This window comes from Coregonus lavaretus (genome assembly GCF_964263955.1).
Source record: "Coregonus lavaretus genome assembly, chromosome: 24".
NCBI lineage: Eukaryota > Metazoa > Chordata > Actinopteri > Salmoniformes > Salmonidae > Coregonus > Coregonus lavaretus.
In genome coordinates, this window is record NC_140011.1 from 35,271,470 (window position 1) to 35,293,111 (window position 21,642).

Consider the following 21,642-nt stretch of genomic DNA (forward strand, 5'->3'; position numbering starts at 1 on the left):
TACGTAACAAAATGTGGAAAAAGTAAAGGAGTCTGAATACTTTCCAAATGCACTGTATGTCTTTATACTGTAAATTGCAGACAATAAACTGTATATTATTTCTATATTTTTCCCCCCAGACTTTTCTCTATCTATGTTGGTACACGATCATGTCCTTGCTTGGACATTACAACAACTTCTTCTATGCCTGTCACTTGCTGGACATAGCCATCGGTGTGAAGGATCTACGTACTATTCTGTCCTCCGTCACCCACAATGGGAAGCAGGTAGGAGCTGACCAGTAAGACTCTTCCAGCCTCCACGTTTAGTGAATGTGCTGCTGATTCTACTCATTCCCTGTTTACCTCCTAGCTCATGATGACATTGGGCTTGTTGGCAGTGGTGGTGTATCTCTACACTGTAGTGGCCTTTATCTTCTTCCGCAAGTTTTACAACAAGAGTGAAGATGAGGATGAGCCGGATATGAAATGTGATGACATGATGACTGTGAGTCAGGGTGATAGGTTTTCTGTCTCTGGTCTGCTCTGTGTGGTATACAATATGCTGTATAGTAGAGTCTACTTACTCCTGCACTATGTTCGATGTGCTCTCTTCCCTCAACCCTTCGTCAGTGCTACCTCTTCCACATGTACGTGGGCGTGCGTGCTGGCGGTGGCATAGGGGACGAGATCGAGGACCCGGCGGGAGACGTGTACGAGCTCTACCGGGTCGTCTTTGACATCACCTTCTTCTTCTTTGTCATTGTCATCCTGTTGGCCATCATCCAGGGTAAGACACCTGTCCCTCTTATGCAGTCCAAAATACTACCCCGCTACTGTACAGTATACCTCAAGCAAGGGCTATTTCTGTCTGGGCATACTGAATGGATGGAAGGAGATATCTAGTCATAATTCCATTCTACAGTGAGAGATGTGACGGCTGTGAGCTTGTGTGTTACCTACAGGTCTGATCATTGACGCCTTCGGAGAGCTCAGAGACCAACAGGAGCAGGTTAAGGAAGACATGGAGGTAGAAATCATTTATTTCTATTGCTTCTTTGACTTTCATCAGTTTTAGGTGAGTCAGTCAGATAGTTATGCACATACCACCATCTTGTCTACTGTTTCTGTTTATTTGATTATTGTAGACCAAGTGCTTCATCTGTGGAATTGGAAGCGACTACTTTGATACGACGCCGCATGGCTTCGAGACCCACACCCTAGAGGAACACAACTTGGCCAACTACATGTGAGTGTTCTCCCTGTCAGGCAGTCAAGTGTGTCCATGCCCATCAGCCATCACAATGACCTGCCTGTCTGTCCTCTGCAGGTTCTTCTTAATGTACCTCATCAACAAAGACGAGACAGAGCACACTGGCCAGGTGAGTCTGTCTGTCTGTCTGTCAGTCAGTCAGTCTTTCTGTTTGTGGCACCAAGTGCCTCATCTTTCACAGCCATTCATTTCAATTGTCTGTCTCGTCTTTTCACCCTCTATCCTGCTGCCCTCTGTTCCAGGAGTCGTATGTGTGGAAGATGTACCAGGAGCGAGCGTGGGACTTCTTCCCTGCTGGCGACTGTTTCAGGAAGCAATATGAGGATCAGCTTGCATAACCATACTGTAACGTACTATTACAATTAGTGGTTTAATAACCATACTGTAATGTACTACTACAATTAGTAGGTTTAATAACCATACTGTAACGTACTACTAGAATTAGTAGGTTTAATAACCATACTGTAACGTACTATTACAATTAGTAGGTTTAATAACCATACTGTAACGTACTACTACAATTAGTAGGTTTAATAACCATACTGTAACGTACTATTACAATTAGTAGGTTTAATAACCATACTGTAACGTACTATTACAATTAGTAGGTTTAATAACTATACTGTAACGTACTACTACAATTAGTAGGTTTAATAACCATACTGTAACGTACTACTACAATTAGTAGGTTTAATAACCATACTGTAACGTACTATTACAATTAGTGGTTTAATAACCATACTGTAACGTACTACTACAATTAGTAGGTTTAATAACCATACTGTAACGTACTATTACAATTAGTAGGTTTAATAACCATACTGTAACGTACTATTACAATTAGTAGGTTTAATAACCATACTGTAACGTACTATTACAATTAGTAGGTTTAATAACCATACTGTAACGTACTATTACAATTAGTAGGTTTAATAACCATACTGTAACGTACTATTACAATTAGTAGGTTTAATAACTATACTGTAACGTACAACTACAATTAGTAGGTTTAATAACCATACTGTAACGTACTATTACAATTAGTAGGTTTAATAACTATACTGTAACGTACTACTACAATTAGTAGGTTTAATAACCATACTGTAACGTACTATTACAATTAGTGGTTTAATAACTATACTGTAACGTACTACTACAATTAGTAGGTTTAATAACTATACTGTAACGTACTACTACAATTAGTAGGTTTAATACCCAATACTGTAACATACTATTACAATTAGTAGGTTTAATAACCATACTGTAACGTACTATTACAATTAGTAGGTTTAATAACCATACTGTAACGTACTACTAGAATTAGTAGGTTTAATAACCATACTGTAACGTACTATTACAATTAGGGGTTTAATAACTATACTGTAACGTACTACTAGAATTAGTAGGTTTAATAACCATACTGTAACGTACTACTAGAATTAGTAGGTTTAATAACCATACTGTAACGTACTACTAGAATTAGTAGGTTTAATAACCATACTGTAACGTACTACTACAATTAGTAGGTTTAATAACCATACTGTAACGTACTATTACAATTAGTGGTTTAATAACCATACTGTAACGTACTATTACAATTAGTAGGTTTAATAACCATACTGTAACGTACTACTAGAATTAGTAGGTTTAATAACCATACTGTAACGTACTATTACAATTAGTAGGTTTAATAACCATACTGTAACGTACTATTACAATTAGTAGGTTTAATAACCATACTGTAACGTACTATTACAATTAGTAGGTTTAATAACCATACTGTAACGTACTACTACAATTAGTAGGTTTAATAACCATACTGTAACGTACTATTACAATTAGTAGGTTTAATAACCATACTGTAACGTACTATTACAATTAGTGGTTTAATAACCATACTGTAATGTACTACTACAATTAGTAGGTTTAATAACCATACTGTAACGTACTACTACAATTAGGTTTAATAACCATACTGTAACGTACTATTACAATTAGTAGGTTTAATAACCATACTGTAACGTACTATTACAATTAGGGGTTTAATAACCATACTGTAACGTACTATTGCAATTAGGGGTTTAATAACCATACTGTAACGTACTACTACAATTAGTAGGTTTAATAACCATACTGTAACGTACTATTACAATTAGGTTTAATAACCATACTGTAACGTACTATTGCAATTAGGGGTTTAATAACCATACTGTAATGTACTACTACAATTAGTAGGTTTAATAACCATACTGTAACGTACTATTACAATTAGTAGGTTTAATAACCATACTGTAACATACTACTACAATTAGTAGGTTTAATAACCATACTGTAACGTACTATTACAATTAGTAGGTTTAATAACCATACTGTAACGTACTACTACAATTAGTAGGTTTAATAACTATACTGTAACGTACTATTACAATTAGTAGGTTTAATAACCATACTGTAACGTACTACTAAAATTAGTAGGTTTAATAACCATACTGTAACGTACTACTAGAATTAGTAGGTTTAAAAACATACTGTAACGTACTACTAGAATTAGTAGGTTTAATAACCATACTGTAACGCACTATTACAATTAGTAGGTTTAATAACCATACTGTAACGTACTACTAGAATTAGTAGGTTTAATAACCATACTGTAACGTACTACTACAATTAGTAGGTTTAATAACCATACTGTAACGTACTACTAGAATTAGTAGGTTTAATAACCATACTGTAATGTACTACTACAATTAGTAGGTTTAATAACCATACTGTAATGTACTACTACAATTAGTAGGTTTAATAACCATACTGTAACGTACTATTACAATTAGTAGGTTTAATAACCATACTGTAACGTACTACTACAATTAGTAGGTTTAATAACCATACTGTAACGTACTATTACAATTAGTAGGTTTAATAACCATACTGTAACGTACTACTACAATTAGTAGGTTTAATAACCATACTAAACCATAGTGAAATAGCTGTACTAAACTGTACGGACCAGGGTGAAGGCACATATATAGAGCCAGACCAATAGAGGGCTCCTGTCCCTCTCATTCGAATAGGCCAAACACATGGAAACTAAATGACTGCATTTAGAAGATGTGTTTGTTACCATGTCAGGGTGAAACATTCTGTGACAGTAATTCTTGAAATGTGGGAATGAATGTGGGAAGTACTCCCTATTGCCAGCACACAGAAATATGCACAATAATGAAGTGCATATGTAGCAATAACAATTACATATTTCAATCAATGTCATCTCTCACACAGTGCACATTGCTTTTCTGTGTTTGTAGACAATACGAATGTACATTTTTGTTAAACTTCAGTGCCTAAATCATTTGAACAAACTTTATTAGTTGCATGCGACAGCAGAAACTATTGATATTGTACAAAAACGGTCATTATTGGGGTACTACTTTCTACTATAAGCCCAACTGGAGTATAGTGGCTGGTACTTTTTCTTTTAAAACTATTTTTTTTATTTTTTTTTATTTTAGTCGTTAAGCTGACACTCTTATCCAGAGCGACTTACAGTTAGTGAGTGCATACATTTTCATACTGGCCCCCCGTGGGAATCGAACCCACAACCCATGCTCTACCAACTGAGCTACACGGGGCCACACAAACTATGTACTCTGAGACTAATGACACAACAATCTCTTGGATAATATTTTACAATTCCGCTTGAATTTCCATCTCACTGGAACAGCTCTATAACCACTCATATAGTACATTGAATGTGTTGAGTACAGTATTTTCTTGAAATGCTCTTCAACTGCTACTTTTCAACTGACATTTGTGTTGCATACACTACAACAGATTTTCCTGAAACCTTCTCTGTATCTGTTTAATTATTACTAATGTTGATAATTCTAAGTTTTCTCAATATAACTAATTATGGTTACTGTGCTGTTAACGTAGTAACTAGGGTTTGTGTTGTTTTTAGTTTATTCAATGTCTTGTAATGCTGACTCTAGTCTATGAACACAATGAATGCATTATTGGATTCAATACATTGTTTAGTTTGAGAGAACTCACAACTTTGTGTTCTTAAAACAAAGATTGGTTAATTAATGGGTTTGTTCATTGGTTTATTAAATAAAGGTATTGATGCACTTACAGTTTGATGTCGGTTTCTTTCAGTAGAATATTATACCAATTTATAACACAGTCAGTGCCAATGAATTAGGTGATTTTGATTTCTTAACTTAATATTGGGAAGATATTTAGCATGTGATGGGGTGGCTGCACATTTAGTGATAATTTACTGCAGTGTATGTGCACAACAGTTGAACCGTAACACAACAAATCAATGATTTCTTTAGAGCTTGTTCATTTGACTACACGACAGTATTCCAATAAAAAGTGAATTTCCGTCCACATTTTTCAGTATTTCTAAACAACCACTGGTAGTCACTGTGTATTTTCTCCAAGCCTCACTGCCTGTCCGTCCAGCAGGAGAGAGGAGGTGGGGGAGGAGGAGCGGGATGCCTGGAGCTGCAGAGTGGGGCTCGAAGAGGAGGCCATCCAGCTCAGGCTGTCCATAGAGTCATTGAGATAGGGCTGGGCCTCGTGCTGAGGGCAGAGAACATAGCGTTCTGCATGATGATTATGATGATGCACCTGTATGGTTTCCAGAGTGCCCATGTTCTTCCGGTAGGAGGGGTGAGGCAGGCCAAAGGGCTCCCAGCCTCCCAATGGCCCCTAACAGAGAGCCTGAGGGCTCCCAGCCTCCCAATGGCCCCTAACAGAGAGCCTGAGGGCTCCCAGCCTCCCAATGGCCCCTAACAGAGAGCCTGAGGGCTCCCAGCCTCCCAATGGCCCCTAACAGAGAGCCAAAGGGCTCCCAGCCTCCCAATGGCCCCTAACAGAGAGCCTGAGGGCTCCCAGCCTCCCAATGGCCCCTAACAGAGAGCCTGAGGGCTCCCAGCCTCCCAATGGCCCCTAACAGAGAGCCTGAGGGCTCCCAGCCTCCCAATGGCCCCTAACAGAGAGCCTGAGGGCTCCTCCATGTTGACATAGAGCAGGTCATCAGCCTCCTCCTGCTCAGGCATCTCCTCAAGGGCTTTCTCCAGGTCACAGCGCAGAGAGGGGAATCCTGGGCGGTCCTTAGGACTCAGCAGCGAGCAGGAGAACATCAGGAAGTAGCTACAGTATGAATGAGAGGAGGGGACGACTGAGGCTCATACAACATGAGAAGAAATAACTTCAGGTACTCCATGAAAATTACGTTGGTTGCCTCTACTGTTTACCATCAAATAATTATAATTTAGTGTACAGAGGATTTACGTGTACAGATCCAGAACTAGGAACTCACAAATAAAAAATAAAAAATGTACATTTAATCCATTTTAGAATAAGGCTGTAACGTAACAAAATGTGGAAAAATGTAAGGGTCTGAATACTTTCCGAATGCACTGTATGTTGCAGGATTTTAAAACACAAATACAGAGGTGTACATGGAGTACATAATGTAGCCAGACCAAGTCAAGAAAGATTGCTCACCACATCACTCTTGGTGGTGTAAACTCTGTCTGCCAGGCTCTCGATGGCGATCCATTTTACTGGCATCTTTGAAATGCGTCCTTGTCTATAGTCCCCATTATAGATCTTCTTGGAAAGGCCAAAATCAGCCACGCAGACAGTCATATTCTCATTCAGCCTGCAGGACAGATATGTACAACATAATAAACACTGTACTGTTACTTGTTTCACTCAACATGCTAGACTTTCACAGAACAATATTGAAGAGTATGTGTGAGAAAGAGCGGAACACATTGACAAAACCGAGAGGTGCGAATCCTCACATGCAGTTTCGCGCTGCCAGGTCTCTATGGATGAACCTCTTGTTGCTCAAGTATTCCATTCCCTGTGCAATATCTGTCATGAACTTCACCAGCATCTGAGAAGGCAGGGACTGATGGGTGGAGAGGAGATGGAGAGGATTAGATAAGGCAGTTTTCTCCAACAGGGGGTGCTATATAGCAGCACAAATGGAAAATGTGAAAGGGAACAACGCAAAAATGTATTTGTGTAACATAAACTTTTCCGATCTGTGTGGGAGGGAAGGGAACTGACCAAAGGATTGTCCCCAAGTCCAGAGTAGAGCAGGAAACTGTGCAGGTCCCCATGCTTCATGTAGGGCAGGAGGACCACAGGGGAGGGGTAGCCTCCTCTCTCTACTGCCTGCAGACACACCCCTACAGGGAGGACAGGGAATAAAATAATGAATCCAGTCGATAGTTTGGAGTTTATAACAGACCCTTATCAGACACTTGGTTATTGACCACATTTTAATAGTAGATGGATGAAGTTGTGACAAGTGACCCAGTCTGTCTCACCAAGGAGTCTCATGACGTTGGGGTGGTCAAACTCCTTCATACAAGCAGCCTCCCAGAGGAAGTCCTCCATCTCAGTGCGTGTGCAGATGGAAACTAAGAGAAGGAGAGAGGGAGGAGAAGGTGGCTCACGTAAAACTGACATACATGGGGGCATCTGACACTGTCTGATCACTCACTCTTCATGGTCTTCACAGCCACTTTGAGGACAGTCTGTTCATGCACCAGAAGCCCCTCCATGACAGAGCCAAACTCCCCTGCAGAGTAAGACATGGACGTGTTGTTAGTCAGGTGGGTGTAGCTGGTGATCTAAGCCTCCCTGGGATGTTTACTCGTAGCCTGAGTAGTTAATGTCTAGGTTACATAATGTATGATAAAGGCTTCTGTCAGAGCTCACTCACCCTCTCCAAGGGTCTTGCCCAGGGTCAGCTTGTGTCTGTCCACCATCACGTCTTTCTGCTTCAATTCATCACTAATCACCAGGCTGTTCACTGTTGAAAGGGATAGATAATACTCTCTTACACTGAAACAGGGATTTCTAAAAACATGACATCTTGGAAAATAACTTTAGCATGAATCCTCCCCCACTGTCCTTAAACAACTGCCAAAACATAACTGAGTGATCCCTTACAGGGGATGTTGTCCTTGTGAAATCCCGGCTTAGTAACACAACCCAGATCATGAAGCCATTATTGTTAAACTGCTCCAGGCTTACAGTATATGTTTTCTCTTCCTGTTTACCTCACCATAACAATGCTTTATTCACTCTATTAACAAACAGATCCCAAAACTATGATTTAGACCAGTGGTTCCCGAATGATGGAAGGTGGGCCTGAGTGAAACATTTTGGGAACCCCTGATTTAGACCCTAGGAATACTAGCAGTATGACTCTACCACGATCTGAACTCTGTTCTCAGTTCAATCCACAGGGATGTGTTAACAGCCAGATCATGACACTACTCTGCTTCTCCACATCTGGCACAGAACAACATTGAGCAACAGGATGAAATCTAAGCCTCAACATCTGTTCCTGAACTCTCACCCTGCATGACACATCATTTTAGGCATTCACTTAAATAACTAACCTATCTGCTCACCCTGCACTGTTTCTCTTACATCACTGGCATGACAACTCACATGTGGCTTCATTTGACTGCCGATTGTAGGTGCGTCGGGCGCAGTATCTATAATTATAATTGCATATACGATGAACCCTATCAAGGCCAGACTGACAGCAATCCCCATGACCACATACCACCAATGCCAGGAGAATGCCTGATGGGCGGACACATGTGAAAGAGAGATATATGTCAGCTATAGTATTTCAGACATTATACTGTGCTACTGAATAAATCAACCTAGAAAACACAGCCCCTCAAATATTCATTTTGAAGCTCCTGCTGTTTTCCCACTCTCCTTGACCCATCCCAGCCATCCTGTTGTCTCCCTCGATTCTGTCCAGACTCACTAGGCTGTTTCTGTTTGAGGGATTGGACTGGGCTCCAGGGGCCGCAACCTGCAACTGTCCAGGAGGCTAGAGAGAGGGATAGCTAGCTCAGAGGACTCAACTGACTCCATAACAGCCTAAGATAGGGAAACAGAACAACAGCAAAGATGCCATTACACTCTGTTTGTGCGTGTGTGTGTGTGTGTGTGTGTGTGTGTGTGTCACAGTAGGTTTATTTTGTGTAAAATGTGCTACATAGGTTACCTGGGACATGTTAACAGTGAGGTATTCTACTCTGTACCCCAGTATTAGGCCATTTAATCTGCTTGGTGGCTTGGACCAGCTGGCAATAACATCTGTTCCATTAAACAGTCCACTCACGTTGTCTGGTGCTGCCTCTGGCACTGTCAGATACACACAAAAAGGAATAATGTGTACAACATATTAAATGATCTGTAATATACACTACCGGACTCATGTTGTTAAAACCAGTGTGTGTTTAAAGACAAGTTCTGTGCATAATATGTATCTTATTAAGACAACAATGTAAATAAAGACATCTTTGTATGTCACGTTGTGAGTCATAGCGTGGGCGTGGTCTGTACTGGACCCAGCCCGGTGATGTCATCACTGAGTGTTCCACTGCTGATTGTTTCAAGACGTGGCTCTACCTCAGCCAACAAAAACACAAGCACCTCTCCCTCTATCCCTCCAACTGTCTTTCCCTCTGCCTATGTCCCTCTCACTCCTCTCTAACTCGGACTCATGGAGCAGTTGAGAGATGTACTGTAGGTGAGAGGGATAAGATATCTTTCCTAAATATTCCTGTACATCTTTGTGGGGAGGTCGGGAACATGTGCTCTATTTACAACACAAAGTATAGCACACACACCTTAAAGATCTGTGCCACCTCATGCGTGTGCATGTTATTTTCAGATAAAGCGACAGAGTAGAGTCTAAATGGTTAGGTTACACGAAGAACTCAGATTCATGAGTCTTTTACTGCATGCAACAACAAATATCTTGTTTTTCTCCTTCACACAGTCAACATCCTTTAGTTAATCAAATCAAATGAATCCAAACTTACATTCTCACAGCACAAGGGAGTTTTCTTTTAACCCTAAAATCAGGTTACTGATTTAATTGAATTAGGAGGTTTTTTCAGCCGTTTTTCCTGACTACTTTTTACTTTTAGAGGTCAGCATGTGTTGATGTACACTACACGGCTGTTTCTCCTTCCAAAGTCTCTTTTTATTCCTTTTCCTTGACACAAACATGTCTACATCACAGACTGTGGAAAGCATGAGAAAAAAACGTTCATCCTCTAGCCTTAATTCAAACACACTGCAGCATTATGGACACAGCAGGACTGCACCACCTCTGCCAAACCATGAATAGAGAATGTTTAATCTGTTTCCCTCCAGCCCTCAGTACCTCCTCCTTCACTCAGGCAGCTCGCTCAATATAGAGGTTTATATTTAAAACACTGAGGATGGAGAGGAGGAGTGTTCTTACTGGCAAACTTTACTGTCTATTACCAGCCCAGAGGAACAGCACTGAAAATCTTCATTTAATGTCGGGTCCTTATCTCTTCAGTTTATTCTATCAAAAAACACTTGAGAATGCTTAACCAATTCCCAAATAGTTTTTTCAAGAACAATCTTTGTCCCAAAACCCGTCTTTCACAGCGAGTCACTCAACTGAGACTACTCTCGTTGCTCCTCCCATATTCCCTGTAAGTCACTGAGCTCTGCTACATAGGTGTTGTTGCACTTGTTGAATTTCCTTATTGTAAGTCACTCAGGATTAAATCAACTGCTAAAATGACTAAGAAATGTAGACGTGAATACAAATAACTGTCACGTCCACTCCCGCTCGACGTCACCGGTCTACTAACTACTGGTCCTGGCAACCCATCTTTACGCACACCTGGCAACCCTCATTACGCACACCTGCGTCTCATCATCAGTCACACCTGGACTTCATTACTCCCTTGATTACTTACCCTTCATATAGCACTCTTTTGTCATCAGGTAGTATTGTTTGCGTTTTCATGTCCGATGCGGCCCTTGTTTTCCCTGCATCTACGTTATAATAACGAAAAACATTATCAGTAATAGAATGCTATAAACACTGATGGGTTGTGGGTAGAGGATCGTGGCATACAGCTTACCTCCTTCAGCTGTGCGCAGTGTTACCCATGGTGTCCACGGGGAAGCACCTTGACTGCTATGGCAAGCCACCTATCACGTCATAGTAGGTGTAGGGCTTCAGTTCAGGGGTCAGGTGTTGAGCAGGGGGTACATTGACATTCTGATTATGGATCAGGTGATTACGCAATGGGTTGCGGTCAGGACTAGATGGAGCTGCCTGAAATATCAACCATGGTATACACTGAGTGCACAAAACATTAAGAATACATTCACCTGGTCAGTCTATGTCATGGAAAGAGCATGTGTTCATAATGTTTTATACACTCAGTGTATAACTTCATGAGCAGTTACTTTTAGATTTGATTTGGCTCTGTATCTAGACTATTCTATAGTCAGTCACAACAGTTTCTTGGATGAGTCTTACCTGTATAGAACACACAGAGACAGGATATACCCCTCCAAAGCCAGGCACCCAGGAGATGTGCAGGGAAGAGTTGGTGACCTCTTCAGCTTGGACTTTCTGTGCCTGGGAGGGAACCACTACGCCAAGACAGAGAGAGAGAGATAGTCATGGATAAAACCAATCCAATCAGCATGTTAAGAAATGTATGTTGCACCCCTGCCCTGTTGGTACGGACCTGTCACTGTTCCAGAGGCTGAGGTAGCCACACCTTTACTGTTGTGGGCTTCACAGGAGAAGCTGCTGGTATGGTTGAGACCTACATGGTGACAGTCAGAGGTGGTCAGTGAGATAATGAATGCTTTTGATTTTATCAACACTCTTTTATGAAAGAATTGCTTCTGAAAACATGTTTTACATCGCACAATACATAGCAATAGAAGCATTTTTTCCTCGTGTCACTATTTAAATGTTTAATTTTTTATCTTTAACTATGCATTGTTGGAAAAGGACCATTAAGTAAGCATTTCACTGTTAGTCTACACCTGTTGTTTACAAAGCATGTGACAAATACAATTAGATTTCATTTTGATTCGTTCTACGTGCAGCATGCAAATGAGACAGTAAGACAGTCTTTGCCTGTGATGTTGAGAGTGGAGGGAGAGTGGGACACCGGGTCCTGGAGCATGTTGAGTGGTCCTCCGTTCTGCAGCCAGATGATCCTGACTGGTTCTGGAGGCCCATGGGCCACACACTGCAGGCTGAGGCTAACATTAGCCACCACTGTCACGTCATGAGGCTTCACTGAGAAATGAGGGATTCCTGGAAAAGATGATGAACTTTCAGTAAGATACAGTAGAATATAGACAGAAATATTATCAAAAATGAGAAAAGGGACACTTTACCCTCCAGCTGAATGTGCCCCTCCTGAGACATCAAGTCCTTCCTCCCCACTGTTCACATTATCAATTCTGAGGACAGACAGATATATTACTAAAAATAAGATGCCTTGTTGTTCTGACCGACATAATGTAAAGAGAGAGAGAGAGAGTCATACTGAAGAAAGACCTGAGTTCACTGATGGTCAGCCAACCTCCTTCAGTGACAGGCACTTGCACTTGATTGGTGTCAGTGTAATCAAGGGATTGACCGTCCCTCAACCACACCACATCCGGAGGCTCCTCTCCACCCCCATCTCCCTGGAGAGTACAGTGTACCTGCACCGGCTTACCCAGGGACGAGGTTACGTTGGCCGGGCTCTTCACAAACTGAAACGCTTGATTTAAAAAACAGGGGGGACACCCATAACACCTCTGAATGTTAAACTGATATTCAGTGACTATTGCCCATTAATTAATTCAAAGATTAATGAATACCAAGTTCACTAGGGGAAGCAAGAGTTAAGAGTAGTTTACCATTAAACAGAGAGTAAAATTCATTCATTTTAATAGTAGCCTATAGATGTAGGATCTTAATTTGAGCACCCTCTTGCAGGAGAACTTTACTGCACTGCAGGACATTTAAAAGTTGTAGTGTATTTGAGGTTTAAAAAGGCTTCTGAAGTTTGTAATTTCCACTTTGAAATATCAGACGTGATTTCCCCTTAAGAAGAATGTATCAAACCCTACAAAAATGTCCATTAATTATAATCCACATAATAATGAACATTTTCTGTTGCTGCAGGATTATTTTCCTGCTGTAGCAAACTGGCTCAAATGAAGATCCTACATCTGGAATCCTATATCAGCCTAAAACCTTCATAAGTAAAATAAACCATAATGAAGGAAAAGCCTATACTTTTTAGAAGGTTTTTCAAATAATAAAATATACGTTATGACAGCGCCTCCGTTATCGTCCATGCTGACTCACCTGGCACAGGTAGGCCTACCACTGTACCTATATCCATCAACAGAAGAACAAATAACGGTACACGCCCTCTGCCGCCGTTCATCCTCGTTCAGGTTTGCTCTTGAAGAATAAGATTGCTCTCTACTACGACAAAAAGTATGCCTCATACATATTTGCATGATTCCTGGCAAGAATTAGTCATCTTCCTCGCACAATATCCAAATGTTAGACTTTATTTCTTGAAGGTTTCAGCCGCTTTCCACAAAGTTACATTTAGACTATGCCATGGGAATTCTTTAAATTGTTTTGCTTCTTCAAGGAGTCGAATTCAGAAGGTAGGATACATAAAATCCAGCTTGTTGGCCTTTTTTCGATACTGAATTTAGTTTATAATAGGCGAATAGTGCGCGAGTATTAGATATGCCTACTGTCTCTCAACATCGGTTGAATTACTCTATGGGCAAACTTCAGCTCTTGACATTTTTTCCATCCATTCCTCCTCCCTCCCCTCTCTTCACTTACTTTATTGACCTTCATGCACACTCAACCGTTGAAGAAACAGTGAATTGAGAAAGCTTGTGAATGAATACTGGCTATGAGAACAAAATCATACTTTTATAGTATTTGTTCCCCCCAGCAACATACTATAAATAAATACTTGTTCTATTTCTCTGATGTTGAAAAGTAGGCTGCTGCTTTTTATTAACCCTTTAACTGTCTCCTTGAAAAAAAGAATGTGAAAAGTTATTTCACCTTAACACCCTACTACTTACAGCTCAAATAATGTTGATATTTATTATGGAAATTACAGAGCTCTACCAGGCGGTTCATACCAATTGTGTATATAAACACTGGATTGCTGATGCTATGTATTGACCAATGAGAGGCTTTTAAGCTACAGGTTGGCCATATTTGCACTCTTCAGAATATGCAGTCCTCCAGAGCAGGGTTTCCCAAACTCAAGCTTTGATTATTTCAATCAGCTGTTATGTTGGACCGAGTTTGGGAAACCCTGCTCTATAATGAATGGAATTCTACAGTACTTCAATTAAATGTTTCAAGGACCAAATGACATGTATTTAAGACTTTTTGTTGTTGTAGTGGGGACAGTAATATTAGTACTTTCTAAAAATCATACTTTAAGAATTTTATTATACATTTTTTTAATTTGTGGATGTTTAGCTCACATCATATAATTTTAAAGTATGCATTAAGGTGTCTGTAATAGAATAAACGTGGCAAAAACAAATGTTGACATTAGCCACTGGGCAAAAACAGGTTGAATCAACATTGTTTCCACATCTAAATCCACTGTCAAAACATGATATACCAGCCAGTTGAGAAAACAGTGAAATGGTTAATGAGATTATTATTTTAGAGACAGCAGGCTTTACACATACAAAAACGAATTTATAAGCCAACTTTTTTATCATAACAATTATGTAAATAAAAGAAATCTAATTTAAGGGGCAAATTTCACTCCTCAAAACAAGCCGGATGTGTCATGCCCTGGCTCTGGGGACTCTGTTATGTTGAGCCAGGGTGTGTAGAGTCTATGTTTTGTGTTTCTATGTTCAGGATCTAGTTCATTGTGTTTCTATGTTGGCCGGGGTGGTTCTCAATCAGAGGCAACGAGAATCAGCTGTTGCTTGTTATCTCTGATTGGGTACCATACTTAGGCAGCCTTGTGTGCATTTGGTATTTTGTGGGATCTTGTTCCGTGTTGGTTTGTGTTTGTTACCAAGGACTTCACGTATCGTTTTGTTGTTTTTGTTCGTGTGGTGAATATAATAAAGTATGTTCGCATTCCACGCTGCGCATTGGTCTACTCCTTTCGACGATCGTGACAGGATGTGTTTCTAAAATGAGGAAATAGCGGCTTTAGTAGCTGTTTAGCAGTAGGCTATTTCATGGTTTTGACTAGGTGGTATAAAGCTATGACCAGAAGTGACTTTTACATAGCGTGGAACCCCGTATTATCGGTGGTCAGCTAGCTAGAAGGGTGTCTTCAGTCGCAAAATGTACCGTTATTTTCCAGGCCATTTAAATGTTGAGCTCGAGGTGATTTAGTCCTCCAACCGCTAGAGTGTCCGAATTTAGGGGAAAATTAGCTAACATGTTAATAGAACTTACGCTGTAGGTCAGGAGAATTAACGTAGTAGGTTAGGAGAATTAGGTCAGGAAAAGGGTTAGGGTTAGCTAAAATGTTCTCATAACCTGCTATGAAAAGTAATTTCCGGTCGTAGCTGTACTCGATCTAGTCACAACCCTATTTCATGGCAACATAAAAAGCATTCAACATACTGTACATATGGTATTGTGGCGCCCCTGTGGATGTTCTTAGAATCACAAAAGAGACACAGACACTGCAATAAAATGTCCTAGTCTAGAACAGCATCATCTCATGCCATAGCAGTGCTCTTCAATCATAGCCCTGGGGGTTCATCGATGGCTAATACTACCTGATTCAAATAATCAACTAATAATTATTTTGCCTAAAATTAACCATGTTTGATAGTGCTGGGCCGGCGCAAAAGCCTACACACCCTGTTGGTCCCCAGAGCTAGGCTTGAAAAACAATATGTTATACATGATCTCACATCTGGATGTTCAAATAATGAATGACAGAAAAGCACATCTTCATATGAAATAATATGCTAGCATATGATACAGGATGGATGCACTTATGAGAAAGCTTTCTCTCAGTTTTCATTGTTAAAGTTCTTATGAAAAACAAACAAAAAGCATTTATCTGCAGAGATGTGAATGACTGTTTTCCCACAGCAAAATGCTTACTGTCTGTTCCATCTATGACATTTTAAAATCATATGGGATTGATGCTGCAACATTCACGTAGGTTATTAAAGATTAACATGGGATCAGTCTGTCCATTCCTATTTCCCACAAACCATCTGTGGAGAGATACAGCAATCCCTGGCGGCCGCAATAATCTAGGGTCAAAAGACAGTGAGGGATTGTCAATGTGATCTCATCGCACCCCACTACAGGGGGTTGTTGTTCACTTCACATGAAAAGTGTTAATGGAATTAAGATTAAGAAACACACCAATTATTGAGGACTTAAATCACTGAGTCATAGTGCATGTTTTAGGGATTGAGGACTTAAATCACTGAGTCATAGTGCATGTTTTAGTGATTTTAGTGCATGCAAGTATCGATAGGAAATACTATCAAGTGGCTCAAGAGAAGAGAGAAGCTGGTGGTTATGCATAAAGTCAGTAATAGCACACTTGACAGGACAGATTATATATGCTTTACCCAGTGAATATGTGCTTTCTCTAATGCTATATGCATGAGTGAAAATGTTGCACACATGGTTAGGCTATAGGTCATTTTGAATGTTAGGAACTTTGCATCAGATTTGACCGTTCATACTTCAGTATTATACTTTTGATTTGCACTGGCATGTGTTGTTTATGTGATTGTACTTGGCTTGCCTAAACTAAAGCTTCTGAACTGCGCCTGTGTGGGATGCTCCAGCTGAATGGGGATTATGCCTCAGCACTAAAACATACCAAACACACACAGGCACGCTCACTCTGCATCCTGCCTAAATCAAGCCATCGCTCTCTCCATCTCTTGCGCCTTGTCTCTCATGGAGGCTAACCTTTAAACATGAGTGTTGCAGGGATTCACCGTGGATTTCTCAGGAAGTATGGTAAGACACTCCAGTCCTCCTCTCTTTTACTTTCGTTATTTTTATTTAGTAGTAATGATTGGTAAGACGTTACTTTAATTATTATTGTAATGTTAATTATTGATGATTTTAAAATAAATATGATTATCTTCAGTTGTTAGATTTGGGACAAGATTGAAGCCTATGTAAAATCCATATAAATATTTATTGGATGATGGCTGGCATAGACAGACAAGCTTCTTTTGCGTTATGACAGTGGGGAAACATCTTACAGTCTATGTCCGGTGCTTAGCTAGATCTATTGAGCTTTAGAGGCATCAATACAGCATGTATAATTTGTGAATAAATACAGGACACTTACGAGTTGGCGGCAGGTAGCCTAGTGGTTAAGCGCGTTGGGCCAGTAACCGAAAGATTACTGACTGGTTTGAATCCCAGAGCTGACTAGGTGAAACAAATCTGTCAATGTGCCCTTGAGCAAGGCACTTAACCCTAATTGCTCTCTGTAAAATGAGTGGAAGATGTTTCATCAGCATACCATGCGTTGCATCATGTGGAATTAGTTGGGCAATTGCAGAGAAAAAATAGTGATTTGGAGGTCTGGCACAGACAGCCTAGGGCAGGAATAGATTAGTAGATCAGACCACATGAGAGAGTGTTCAAACTAATTTGTATCAATTAACTAGGACATGGTGATATGATGCAGTCAAATGCCATATGCTAATGAGTTTAACAGCTGTTCAGCCCACTTAACAGCTGTCTCCTCTCCTGGACTGATTGTTCTATATGCCCTGATGTGGTGAGTGGATCCAGATGTGTGGCACTGTTTATTCTAGTTCAAGTGCACGCTATAGGCAGTATTATCTGCTTGGTCCAGCCCCCCTCTTGATCCTCCAACCATGTGACTTGTTTTAATCCTAAAGGATGAGAGAATAGCAAGCAGAGAGTGGACAAACCACTGGCACACTGCTTCCATCATCATCATCATCATCACCATCGTGACAAAGTTAGTTTAACCTTTTACTGCAGTGGGCTAAATCAGGGTCACATGGAGTGTTTCTTGGTAGTCTTAAACAAATCTACTTTGAAACAAAAGTATACACCTCACACACATGGTTAATCCTGTCAACGTGCTTTGGGTGTTAAGTATTTCTGTTCTGAAAGACGTATGTAGTCCTTGTTTGTTCCGCTCTCTCACCATCCATCATGCACTCTTCCTTCTTCCTATCCCCTACCAACCACCACTTCTCACTTCCAGGTGGCTTTATGTTCAAACAATGGAAGGAGAGGTACCTCATATTGACAGCTGACGGCTGTGTGTTGGTGAGTCGCGATGCAGTGTCCCCTCCTGACCAGATGGTGGCATTGCAGGGGGGCTGTGAGGCCATCGTGGAGGGCAGGGAGATCCTGGACCTGCCCAAGCTGCCCACTGGAGGACGCAGGGACTGCTGCTTTGCTCTGATCCTGCCTCAGGAGAAGTTCCTGCTGCTACTGGCTGACAACGCAGAGGACTGCAGGTTGGTTGACAGAGCAATGTGAGATAGAGGCTGGGGAGGGATGGGGATTACTGGAGTTGGCAGCATTATGCAGTGTCAGAGCTTTACTTTCTTTAATCTCATGTTGATGAATCTATGTTCTGTGTACTACTGAAGTAATAATATGTCATATTCTCTCTTCAGTCAATGGGTCAACATGCTGAGGAAAGTGCGAGAGGTGAGCCTATGCCTCCTTAATTTGAATCTTAACTCACCCTCCTCATTTGAACAAACTGGGAGAGTTGTCAGTGATGTGACTGTGAGCGATAGCATTGCAAGATGTAGGGTACTCTTCCTCAAAGGTTTGATATCACAGCTATACACTTTTCTCCTCTACAGAGTGTATCGTCACCAATGTCCTCCTGTAGACGCCATAATGCTTCGACCCGATGTATCACTGACAGAGACCCGCTTCCAGACCCCATCTCTGACAAAGATCCCCCAACTCCACCGCTCAGTGATATGGAGGTCTTCTCTCCTGGGCCAAGATACCCTAGGCCAAGATCTCCTGAGCCAAGATCTTCTGGGCCAAGATCTCCTGGGCCAACATCACCTGGGCCAAGATCTCCTGGGCCAAGATCTCCTGGGTCAATCTCTGCTGGGCCAAATTCTCCTGGGCCAACCACAGGCAGCACCCCACAAAAGGAAAAAGGTGAGAAATACAGGATTTACGGCATTACTATACAAACTTGTTTATGCAATTTTGTCTGTGAATTAATTTACCCACTGTCTACGTGACTGTTTAAAGTTTTTTGGGGGATGAGTCTGTAGGGAAAAAAAGCCAGCAGTCCAGTGGCGTAGAGTAGACAGCAATTAAGGATTGTCATGACATTCTCTCTACCTCCCACCACAGGCCAGAAATCTCCCCACATGAAGAGAGACAAAGGGACTAGTCGTTCAGTGGGCTGTCTGCGCCATGGCACCAGCCATGATGCCCAGGCAGTGAGGGCTGTGTATCTGCTGATGGGAGGGGCCGCTGCTTCCTCTGCCATGGGTTACCTGGGTGCATGCTCTCCTGCTAATCCTGACGTAAGGCCTCCTGACCTGCCGCCCACCACAGACTTCTCTAACCTGGGCTCAGCAGGGGCGTACCACTCCTGCAATCAGACTGTTGTTGACTCTCCTCACTTTCACAGCTTTGACTTTGAGGGGGCAGACTCTGACTTTGATGCCTTTGACTGTGGGGGATTTTCATTCTAGGGGGGAAATTATGATTTATCTACCATAAAGACTTTCAATCCTCCTGTCCATCCTTAATGAAAATACAAGGGCAATAATGGCCTCTTATTGTTGCCACCTTTTGTAAGTGATATGGACTGATGCAAAACATTGCTATATTATCTTATCTTTGATATCATTTATTTGGTTTCAACCTGTCTGCTGTCATTCTCTGGCTATGGAGAGAGCGTGAATTTCTTGATACTGTTTTTAATTATGTAATGTAATGTAAGCATACCTAGTCTTTATAACTATTTGCCCCACACCTATCTCCTTAACTTTTGCTCTGCCATGTGTTAGCTAAGTTCATTGTTTTTTTTGTTTCCTTATTTATAAGTTGCTTAATTAAATGCCATAGGAAATGTTTGGTGTTTTCTTGTCTCTTTCATTCCCATAGCGAGCAATATGCATCCTTGTGTAGCCTAGCACACAATAATGCATCATCACATTAGGGGAGAGTGGGGTAAGTTGAGCAATGTTTTACATTCAGCGTCACTCCTTCAAGGGAAATAAAGTATTCTTTCTAACAAAGATATCTACATATATTTCAGAATGTTGTATCCCTGGAAATAATCACAATTCATGTAAACATTACAGTTTCGAAAACATAGCTTGTCCAAAAAAAGTGGTCACTTGGCACAAGTCAAGCCGCCTACACATTTATGTACTGAATGAAATATTACCACTACCTTTTTAAAACCATGTCTATCTTTATTTGACAAACACAATTCAACACAATAACAATCACTTTTTTGTATTTTAATCTTTTTGGGCGACCCGACCAAATTCACATATAAATGTGAATTATAGATCTTATCATCCTACTTGAAAGCAAGTCTTAGAAGTGGTAGATCTGTTCTATCTGTGCTATTTCTATGCTTCCTGTTCTTAAGTTTTGTTTTTGCTCTTTTCATTTCGGTTTTGTACACCAGCTTCAAACAGCTGAAACAACAATATTTTTGGTTATGGAAAATATATTTCACTGTGGTTTAGATGGTACAATGATTCTCTACACTATACTATGTTATTTTGTCAAATAAACTGAAATTAGGCGAACTATTAGAGTTTTAGCAACCAGGAAATGGTGGAGCGATTTTTGGATAGTGCAACTTTAAGCATATTTTAATACAGGCTTAACGCCTAACAAAAACGTTGTACTTTTTTAAAACACTTTGCATTACGCCTGGAAACAAACACTTCAATTTGCTCAACTTGCCATTGGCTCAACCATTGGCTCAACTTACCCCATGGCCATTGGCTAAACTTATCCAAGGCAAACATTTTGACTATATTAGCCCACACAGCTACAACGATGCACTTTCATGCTAGGCAGTGACGTAAAATACTTCCGTAAAAATACTTTAAAGTACTACTTAAGTAGTTTTTTGGGGTATCTGTACTTTACTATTTATATTTTTGACTACTTTTACTTTTACATTTACTGAATGCTTAGCAGGACATTAAAATTGTCAATTTCACACACTTATCAAGAGAACTTCCCTGGTCATCCCTACGGCCTCTGATCTGGCGGACTCACTAAACACAAATGCTTCGCTTGTAAATTATGTCTGAGTGTTGCAGTGTGCCCCTGGTGCTGTCTGGTTTGCTTAATATAAGGAATTTGAAATGATTTATACTTTTACTTTTGATACTTAAGTATATTTTAACAATTACATTTACTTTTGATACTTAAGTATATTTAAATACCAAATTCTTTTAAACTTTTACTCAAGTAGTATTTTACTGGGTGACTTTCACTTTTACTAATTTTCTATTAAGATA

The 21,642-nt window shown here is 40.5% G+C and overlaps 2 pseudogenes across 2 annotated transcripts in view; one reads left to right on the forward strand and one right to left on the reverse strand.

Annotated features, from left to right (window-relative positions):
• LOC311099840 (ryanodine receptor 1-like) overlaps positions 1-1,589 on the forward strand; it is a 74,663-nt pseudogene extending 73,074 nt beyond the window's left edge. Inside the window, exons 100-106 of the transcript in view lie at positions 120-266; positions 352-486; positions 612-768; positions 944-1,008; positions 1,127-1,227; positions 1,309-1,360; positions 1,494-1,589. The product of the transcript in view is annotated as a ryanodine receptor 1-like (transcript). The remainder of the gene's footprint in view (positions 1-119; positions 267-351; positions 487-611; positions 769-943; positions 1,009-1,126; positions 1,228-1,308; positions 1,361-1,493) is intronic.
• A 4,087-nt stretch (positions 1,590-5,676) lies between these two features.
• Positions 5,677-13,553, reverse strand: LOC311099841 (tyrosine-protein kinase receptor UFO-like; annotated as a pseudogene). The gene is made up of 18 exons: positions 13,472-13,553; positions 12,597-12,878; positions 12,508-12,555; positions 12,242-12,424; positions 11,841-11,921; positions 11,627-11,742; positions 11,223-11,419; positions 9,314-9,453; positions 9,071-9,186; positions 8,740-8,894; positions 8,003-8,092; positions 7,781-7,858; positions 7,605-7,697; positions 7,342-7,463; positions 7,071-7,180; positions 6,713-6,925; positions 6,213-6,439; positions 5,677-5,967 (listed from the first exon to the last, which is right to left on the reverse strand). The product of its transcript is annotated as a tyrosine-protein kinase receptor UFO-like (transcript).
• Between the last annotated feature and the right edge of the window lie 8,089 nt (positions 13,554-21,642).